This window comes from Rattus norvegicus, chromosome 10 (genome assembly GCF_021556685.1).
Source record: "Rattus norvegicus strain SHRSP/BbbUtx chromosome 10, alternate assembly SHRSP_T2T, whole genome shotgun sequence".
NCBI classification, from domain to species: domain Eukaryota; kingdom Metazoa; phylum Chordata; class Mammalia; order Rodentia; family Muridae; genus Rattus; species Rattus norvegicus.
In genome coordinates, this window is record NC_141543.1 from 14,033,103 (window position 1) to 14,042,466 (window position 9,364).

A 9,364-nucleotide genomic window follows, 5' to 3' on the forward strand; every position below is an offset into this window, starting at 1 on the left:
AGAAACCTAAAACAATTAAGTCGCCTTTTTCGTGCTCTGGTTAAGGCTGGGAATTTAACCTGTGCTACCTGCTTAGGGCCTGGCAAGAGATTCTAGCCAAGGAGGAAATCAGTGTCGAGAGGTTGTGTCTAAGACCAGAGTTCTTTCAAAGACGTTGACAATAATAACAAGGAGTGAAACTTCAAACTTCCTCCATTATGGTCTCTGACCCCTTGGCTTGCACAATATTGCTTAAAAAAAAAAAAAAAAACAAACAAAAAAACAAAAAACAAAAAAAAACTCTATTCTCTCTCTCTCTCTCTCTCTCTCTCTCTCTCTCTCTCTCTCTCTCTCTCGCAGCCTCTCTCACTATCGCAGCCTCTCTCTGTTCTAGGAACAAAGCAAACTTTTATTTAAGAAGAGAGCAAAAGATCAAACACAGTCTTAACTTTTTTATATAGCTACTGAGCCCACGACTCTGATAAAGGTGAGGTGGGGATGGGGGTGGGGCGGACGGAGCAGCTTGCAGTAGGATGCTAGTCTGGGAGCCACTGACATCAGATGGGATGGCAATCCTTTCAGGAGAGAAACCTGTCACCTCTAATTACATCCTATGGCTCTGGCTGAATGCTACTTCAGAAACAGGAAACTTTGATGTGAAAAAAAAGAGAAAAGAAAAAATAACAACTTTCACCTTTTCCTATTGACACCAGTGTAATAACTGCAGAGAGTCAAGGCCTTTAATGTTGAATTATCTGAACAGCTCTCTAAGAGATTATGGAAATAGCATGCTTTTAATCCTTCTATGATGTCTGAACCTGAAAGAAAAGAGCCCCGTTCATTTGGAGAGGCCTGTATTAGTTTCTCAGTGCAGCTGTGACAAGCAAATTAGGGGAAAAAATAATTGGGCTATGAGAGATGAACCTGTGAGAACTTGCTGTGCAAGAGTGAGGACCTTAGTTCAAATCACCAGTACCCCTGCAGAAGCTGCATACTGTCGCGCACATCTGTAATCACTGTGTTCCTACAGCATAAAGGGAGGTGGAGGCAGAAAAATCCTGAACTCAAGGGCTGGGTAGTTGATGTGTGTGGCAGAGTCACTATGTCAAACAAGGAGGGAACTGAGGGCAGACGTCTGAGGCTGTCCTCTGACCTCCACATGACACACACTGAAGCTCTCATGCTCGCACACACGCACACACACACACACACACACACACACACACACACAAAGATAGCTAGAGAGAGAGAGAGAGAGAGAGAGAGAGAGAGAGAGAGAGAGAGATTTAAAAGCTAGAGAGCACACGATGGCTCATAGGATAACTGATAGGATTCTTGCCATCCTGAAACCACTAAATCCACTCTGACCCTCAAACAAGTTAAATATCATTAAAAATGGTAAAATAAATGGGCACAGTTGGTTATTTCCGAATCAGAAGACATGCCGATGAGTTTACACTTCTCCTTTCGAGTTTTCTCTTCCCTATATACTAAGCTGTCATCCTCTAAGTTATTTAGCCAAACTGTGGCACATAATATAAGTAAGGGAGCATACCCCTTTGATATACTAGCGTAGGTGTGTACTGTTGGGTGATTCAACACTAAAGAGCTCCGGTACTATAGTTTAGGTGTGTGCTGCCTTCCTCAGCTTGTGTGCTTGCGGGCAAAGCAGCCTTCTACACACTCTGTCCACTGGCTTAAATGGTGACTTTTCCTACCCAAGGCTGTATATAATAGAACCTTGCTATGTGTCAGGCCTACATCAGGTGTTGAGAAAACAGTGTCTATTCTGGCAACCAGAATGAGGGTAATGGCTGCCCTCAAGGTGCCGTCAAGGTAGATGCAAGCTAAGAACCACAGAGAGGTGACTGCAGACAGAATAATCCTGGGGCAAAGGACCTGGTAGAAGTGTTCAAAGAAAACAAGAAAGAGTGGACAGTGGCTAGAGCAGGTGTCAGTCCACCTCACTCACCACCAGGGAGGTGCTCACTGGAGGCACAGGAGCCTATATGACACCTGATGGGATGATAGCCATCAGCGAGTGGAGATGAATCAGGTACAGCACAGAAGGGGGTGGTTCACAGCAACTCTTGTCTGCAATGACAGTCCTGGGGTGGAGTCAGGGGCTCAAAGGCCAAGGTCAACATGGGTGAGAGAGTGGGACCTGTGTTCAAAATAATTAATTTTGACCAAGTGACAAAGCGATACTAAGCATCATTAGAGCGGCAGGCAAACGAGAATGCTGTACGGTCTCTGGTAGAGAGCTTCCCCAACAATATTAGAAATTCAGTCAGGAGAGTGGAGACGCTTAGGTATGGTGTGGGTCAGCTTTGTGCAACTGTGGGAGAGCACCTGACACTGTGAATTATAAAGAATGGAAATTTCTTTTATGTTACAAAAGTGTAAGGTGCCCACATGTGCATGCTTGTGTATGTGGGATGAGGTGTGTGTGTGTATGTGGGATGAGGTGTGTGTGTGTGTGTGTGTGTGTGTGTATGTGTGTGTGTGTGTGTGTGTGTGTGTGTGTGTGTATGTGTGTAAGTCTGTACTTTTGTTTTAATGGGCATCTTGGGGCCAGAAGGCATCCTTGACTGCCAGTCCTCACCTGTTACCCTGTAATAAGATCACTTCATTACTCAATGGCAGGCTGGACCAGTAACAAGCTTCTGGAGGTTTCCTTCTGCCTCCCTTCTCTCCTCAGGATTGTTGGAATCACAGTTTCATCCTGCTCTTTCCAGCTTTCACTGGATGCTGGAAGTCAGAACTCTAGTCCTCATGCTTGCACAACAAGCAGTTTACCCATTGATCTACTTCCTTAGCCCAGAGTTTGATATCTTATAATTTGCTGATGAATCCAAGGTTGAGGGGTCTGCATCTCATGAGGACCTTGTTTAAGGTCAAGGGACCCACATCTGGGGAAGGGCTTGTTCAAGGTCAAGTTCATCTCTGGTTAGGACCTCTTTCTGTAACAGAAAGAGGAATTGAAAGAGAGGAAGCAGCAGGGAGCTGGACAAGACTGAATAGCAAGTCTACACCGTGGTAGCCAACCTTCTCCGGAGATAATAACATTTGTCTCTTCCTGAAGCCTGAAGTTCAGAGCAGGACCTTACGTTCTCGTGACTAATCACTCCTCATTAGACTGCATTTCCAGAACTGTCCTACTGAGGATCAAGTTTCCAGGACATGACCTTTGGGGAACAAATTCATACCATCATGAGTGCAGAACCCAAAGAATTGAAATTGGTATTTTAAAGGAATATTCTCTGCAGCATGACTCACAGTCTTCAAGATAGGGAAACAACCAAAGCATCCATCGAGGATGAAAGGATAAAGCACATGCACACACACACACACACACACACACACACACACACACACTCATGCACACATGCATGCACACACACACATGCACACACACACAATGCACACACACGCAATGCACACACATGCATGCACATGCACACGCATGCACACACACACCAAATATAATAGTGATTTTAATCAGAACAAATAAAGGTACAACCAAATCCCCAAACCCCAAACGTGTCCTGAATTTGGCTTCATTTACTTAGAAGCAGTTTCTCCATTTACAGAAGCCCCCAGGTTCCCAGTTTCTCAGCTGATCTCCTTAAGACCTGCCAGCCCCGTGTCCCTGAAATTGACATCCGGTTCCAAGAGACTGCGCTTGCGTGCTGATTATTCTCGTGTTACATACACCCCCACCCACCGCTCCCCTTTCTTTTGCTGTTTGAAATGAGTGTCAGCCAAGGAGGCTGCAGTTCTGTGGGCTGGAAACCCAAGCCCATGAGCCTGTACTGGTATTAAAATGCGATTTCATTGGAAGGAGGCAGAGGGAGATGGAGGCCTTTGGTGTAAAGGGCTTCTGATAGAATATGTCAGGATCTGCGAGGCTGGAAAGTTCGCCAGGCCTGAGATTTGCTGCGTTCTGCTTTGCAGTCACAGTTGAAATCCAGTTGTCTAAAGTTGATGCAATTCAATAGAGTACGAGTTCTCCAGCCGTCGCGGCGATCCGACCCCATTATTCTTCCCCAGCAAAGTGGGCATGCCGGGTTTGGGAACTTTTGAACTGTGTCCTCAACACTCAAAATCCAATTTCCCAGGCTTCTTCTCTGAAGAAAATAAAATGACTGTGGCTGCAATTGGTGGAGCTTACAGGATAGTCTCTCTCTTTACAGACCCTTCCCTTAAAAGCAGGGAATGGATTTCCATTAGGATGCAGAGTTTAAACTCCACCCAAACTTCAGTGAACCTGGCTGGTTACACTGATGCGGTCCTGCGATGCTGCCGCCTCGAGACCACGTTCATTGATCTGGTATCTTTGTTAGCACATCGTCTTCCTTCATCTTCCTCCTAAACTCGCCGGAACTTAGGATCTCCCTACAGACAGACCTCAGTGTCCTTTGAGAGAGGATAACTGGTCAGGGACCTCCCACCCTGAATGTGAAAAGCACCTTTTCTCAGGCTGGGGTCTGTGCTGAATACAGAGGAGAAAGTAGGCAGGCATGGTGACACAGGTATTTGGCATCAGAGAAAGGAAAAGAAAGGTCAAGGGACAGCCTGGGGTATATATGACCCTCTCTCAAAATGAAACGAAACACAACGAGAAGTGAGTGATGGGGACCCCGGTTGCACTGGGTGTCTGCTGTGTCACCCTTTGCCTTATTTCTCTGAGACAGGTTCTGAAGCTAGGCTGGTACCCAAGAAGCCCCAGCAATGCTCCTGCCTCCACACCCAACTTTGACATGTGCTCTGGGATTCTAACTCAGACCCTCCTGCTGGCACGCCAAGCCCTCTCACCTACTGAACCTCAGTGAATTGTTTTTCCTAAGTAGTTTATGAATACTTTGGACAGCACTGTTCTTACTACACTAGCTTTATTTTACACAGTAGCCTTTTTTTTTTCTTTTTGCAGTCTCTACACATCAGGCACATCTTTGTTTTCACCAGGGTTCATCTTCTATTCTTTGTCTAAAATAAATAACTAAATCACAGGTCAGCCATATGGCTCAACTGGAAAAAGTGCTTGCCACCAAGCTTGGGTGCCTGAGTTCAATCCACAGAACTCATTTAGTGGAAGGAGAAAGCTGATTCCTCTCTCCTTCAGGAGACCAAGGTGTCTTCAACCTACCCCCCAAGTAAAAAAATGCAATACTTACAAACAAGGTACTTACACACACAACACACAAGAGAGACACAGAATACACATGCAGACACACAACACAGACACACAACAGAAAGAGAGAGGAGAGGGAGAGGGAGAAGGAGAGGCAGAGAGAGAGAGAGCAGATGTGACAGAAGGCTGACCACTCTAAGATCTCTTCAATGGAGAGGTAGCCTGCAGGATAACCATCCTGGAGACTAAGACTATAACACCTGGGTGATCTCCGGCCAACAGGGCCCTCATGACAGGACAGCCAGTCACCAGTAGGAGAAAGCAACTTCATCTACTCAATCTAACACGCTGCATAAATGTCATTTTCTTTACAATTTTTATTAGATTTATTTATTTGTGGGACCCTGGGAATGCACATGTCACATCTCTCATGTTCTAAGCCAAGGACAACTAGTGGGAGTTGGCTCTCTGCTTACATCATGTGGGTCCCATGGATCAAACTCGTCAAACCCTTAGCAGCTGAGACGACTACTGAGCCCACACGTCATAATTTCCTGCTGCATCGTGTAAAGAGATTGCTGTGGGAAACTAGTGCTACTGAAGGCAGTGTGGACTAGTGCTACTGAAGGCAGTGTGGTCAAACTGGAGTAAAGTCGTTTGGACCCATCAGAGGTCTTAGTGGAGAGGAGCTTCCAGGGCTCTTGTAAACTCTGACTTCAGCCATCCTCCATGTCTGAGGTATCTGTTTATCCTTTGAAGCTTGACTCCAGAGCCGACTAGTTGGGAAACACAATCCACACCAGTCAGTTCAACAGAGATTTAACACGAGGAAAGATTAAGTGTGAGATAGAAAGTCAGAGGGAGCTGCAACATGTCACAGATGGACAGAGCTACACCCCTAGGGCTGAGGAAGTGTGGAAGGTGCTGGAATGTTTAAAGGCTTTTTGAAGGTAAACAGAGGAAGAATACATAGGAGGGAGAGGACTCGAAGGGGAGGAGTGAGACGGGGGAGTGAGGGGAGGACTGCAATTGGGCTTTCCTTTGCTTCAATCTTGTATTCTCCTCTTTCCTCTACAGAACGTCATAGCTGGCTGTTGACTATTAATCTTCCATTTGTCTCTTTCCCAGTACATAACGAACTCTTGGAGAGCAGGAGGATGTTTTATTTAACATCACATCTCCAAAAAGTACAACCCTTCATCTCATAGTAACTGCTCACTAAATGTTTGCTGAATGACCACACAGATAAATGAAAGAACATGGCCAGGAAGTAAACACAGAAGCTAAGACAAGGGTCCTCATCAGAACAGAGAAGGGTCCTCATCAGAACGAAGAAAGGTAGTGCTGGCAATGGAGGCCAAATAAAAGCTGTCCATGCATCCATGTGATGTGATGTGATGTGTGTGTGTGTGTGTGTGTGTGTGTGTGTGTGTGTGTGTGTGTGTGTGTGTGTATGAAAGAAAGAGGGAGTGTAGGTAAGAACTGTGCTCCTGCACTGAGCACTGAGCCAGGCACTGAATAGAGAAGTGTATACTGTAGGTAGTGTACCAATCAGATCCCACTAGGAACAGAACATTGAGATATGATTGGCTACAGAAATGTGGAAAAACAGAGCTCCCACCAAGTTACCTACATCCTAATCTAGGGAGAAGGAGTAGAGCTGGCCTGGAATATAGAGCTCCCCAGAGCTCTATGCCTCCTCTTCCGTTACTCAGTAGTCAATGTTCATCTCTCTTTGGGTGAGTCGCCCCAGCACTTTTCCTGGTATAGAGCATCTAGCCTCCTGCTTAATTTGAAATCAGCCAGAAAAACTGGAACCAACTCTCTCCTTTCCCATGTTTTCCCTCCCATGCCTCTGTGGCTCCCGTTCTTTTCCCACAAGCTCACTAGAAACAAATTGTAGATTCTAGGAATGAATCGTGATCTCACCAGTAAGCACCTAGGTATATTTGAGCCTCGCCTCAGTTTCTGCATTTGTGAGACCATGGAGTGTGTGAACCACAAAAGAGACATTTTAGTAAATTGGTCAGCACAAAGATTGTTGATGTGTGATGTTGTCCCTTGGCATTTGGGCACCATCATGTACTGTAATAATTTCCTACAATTGCCCCCGACCCCAATCTTGGCAGGAATGGCAACATATTACCTCCCATCTTCTCAGAGTCCGGTGTGTAGAGGACATTCAGTGCACCAGAATTAATTAAGTAATTAATTAATTAATTAATAAAACAACCTAAGCAAATTAGTTCTTTTCTTTGCCATTCAGAGAAAAACATTTTAAGGAAAGTTTTATATTGCTTCACAGTTTGAGAATACAGTCCTTCATGGTGGGAAGGAGCAGGATGCTAATGTTGGTTCTAGGCAATTTGTCTCCTTTTTTTGTCCAATCCACGACCCCATCCCATGGGATGATGCCATCTACATTTAGAGGGGTCTCTCTTCCTCAGTTATTCCAATAGAACAAGCCCTTCACAGCCAAAGAATTGTATTTAGAGGAGTAAAGACCTTTTGAGATTCATAATCAATAGTTAACATCAAAGTAACTTAGAATTCTAGCTACCTCATCCATGCCATGGGGGCTTTGGGATTGCTTATCCAATCAGCATGGCACAGAGCATTCTCAAAGTTGCCAAGAGCCATTCTGACTGGAAAGCACATTTCTTGGAGCTATCTGGACATGGTCAAGACTGGAGAAACCACCCCAAGGTCATCCCCACATCCATGAAACTTCTCCTGGACCCTAGGCACTGATTGTATTAGCAACTATCCATGGTTAGGAAGAGTCAGAGCTCAGCTGGAAAATGTAGAATAAAAATGCGTTTATGAAGGGATGCTGGAATGTTGCTGAACCATAGACTTCTATCTGCAGAGTACCTGGGAATAGGAGCGTTTGTTCCCTCCAAATTTTATTTCTGCTTATTGTTCTCTGAAGTGTGATTATTTTGCATTGCTGGTTCATAAAGATACAGATGTATGTTATATTGGGGCAGGAGGCCTGCATGTGTTTCCTCTTCTTGTTTTATTGTTGTTACAATCAGTCTAAGTTCAAGGTATCGGTGGGGCTGAGCTCTGTGCAAGCTGTAGAGGAGAATCCATTCTCTTGATATTTATAGCCTTTGAATAATGCCTGCATTCATTGACTTGTGACCAATTCACTATCTACAAAGCTAACAGAGTAGCAGTTCCAAATCCTTCTCTCTATGATGACAAATTTCCAATTTCTCCCTTTAAAGGACTCCTGACACACATGGGGTCCTCGTGTATAATCTTCTACATCTGAACATCTTTAACTGAATTGCATTTGCACAGTCTCCTTTTCCATATGAGGTAGCAATCACAGGCTATGTCAGTCCCACTATGGACATCATTTCAGTGGAGATAGAAGGGTGGTCTTTTGAAGCACACTGTAGGCAGAATCCCTCTCCACAGTAATCCCTGCATTTACTCACAGGAAGATAAAAAGCATATATTAAATGTTCTCAGGCTGGGCATGGTGGTTTGTGTCTGTACATTCAGCGCCCATGAAGCTGAAGCAGGGTTTTTGTTGCTGTGAAGAGACACCATGACCAAGGCAATTCTGGTGAAGGCGAACATTTAATTGGGGCTGGCTTAACATTTCAGAGGTTCCGTCCATTATCATTATGGTGGGAAACATGGCAGGTTCCAGGCAGACACAATGAAGGAGAAGGAGCTGATAGTTCTACATCTTAATCTGAAGGCAGCAGAGGAAAAATATGTTCCACACTGGGTGTAGCTGCAGCCTATATATGAGGCATCAAAAGCTGCCTCCACAGTGACACAGTCCTCCAACAAGACCACACCTCCTAATAGTGCCAACCCCCCATGGGACAAACATTCAAACACATGAGTCTGTGGGGGACATTTTCAATCAAAATACTACTTAGGGCTAGGAATCTACCTCAGTAGGTAGCTTACCTGATACTATGCATAAAACCCTGGGTTTGATCTCCAACACTCTATAAACTGGGTGTGGTGACAGACATAAGACAGAAGTGCAATGGCATCCTCAGCTATACAACAAATTTGAGGCCAGTCTGGAATGCATAAGAACCTGACTCAACAAAACGATCTAGGAAGAGAGATGTAGAAGTGATAAGACCAGTGTTGCATACTGACACACTGGCTTAAAAGATCACAGCATCAACTCATTCTTAAATCTGAGAAACATACCCACCAGTGCACAGTGCACATTGCTCTTCAATTGTCTTTTAATTCTAGAATGTGAATCTA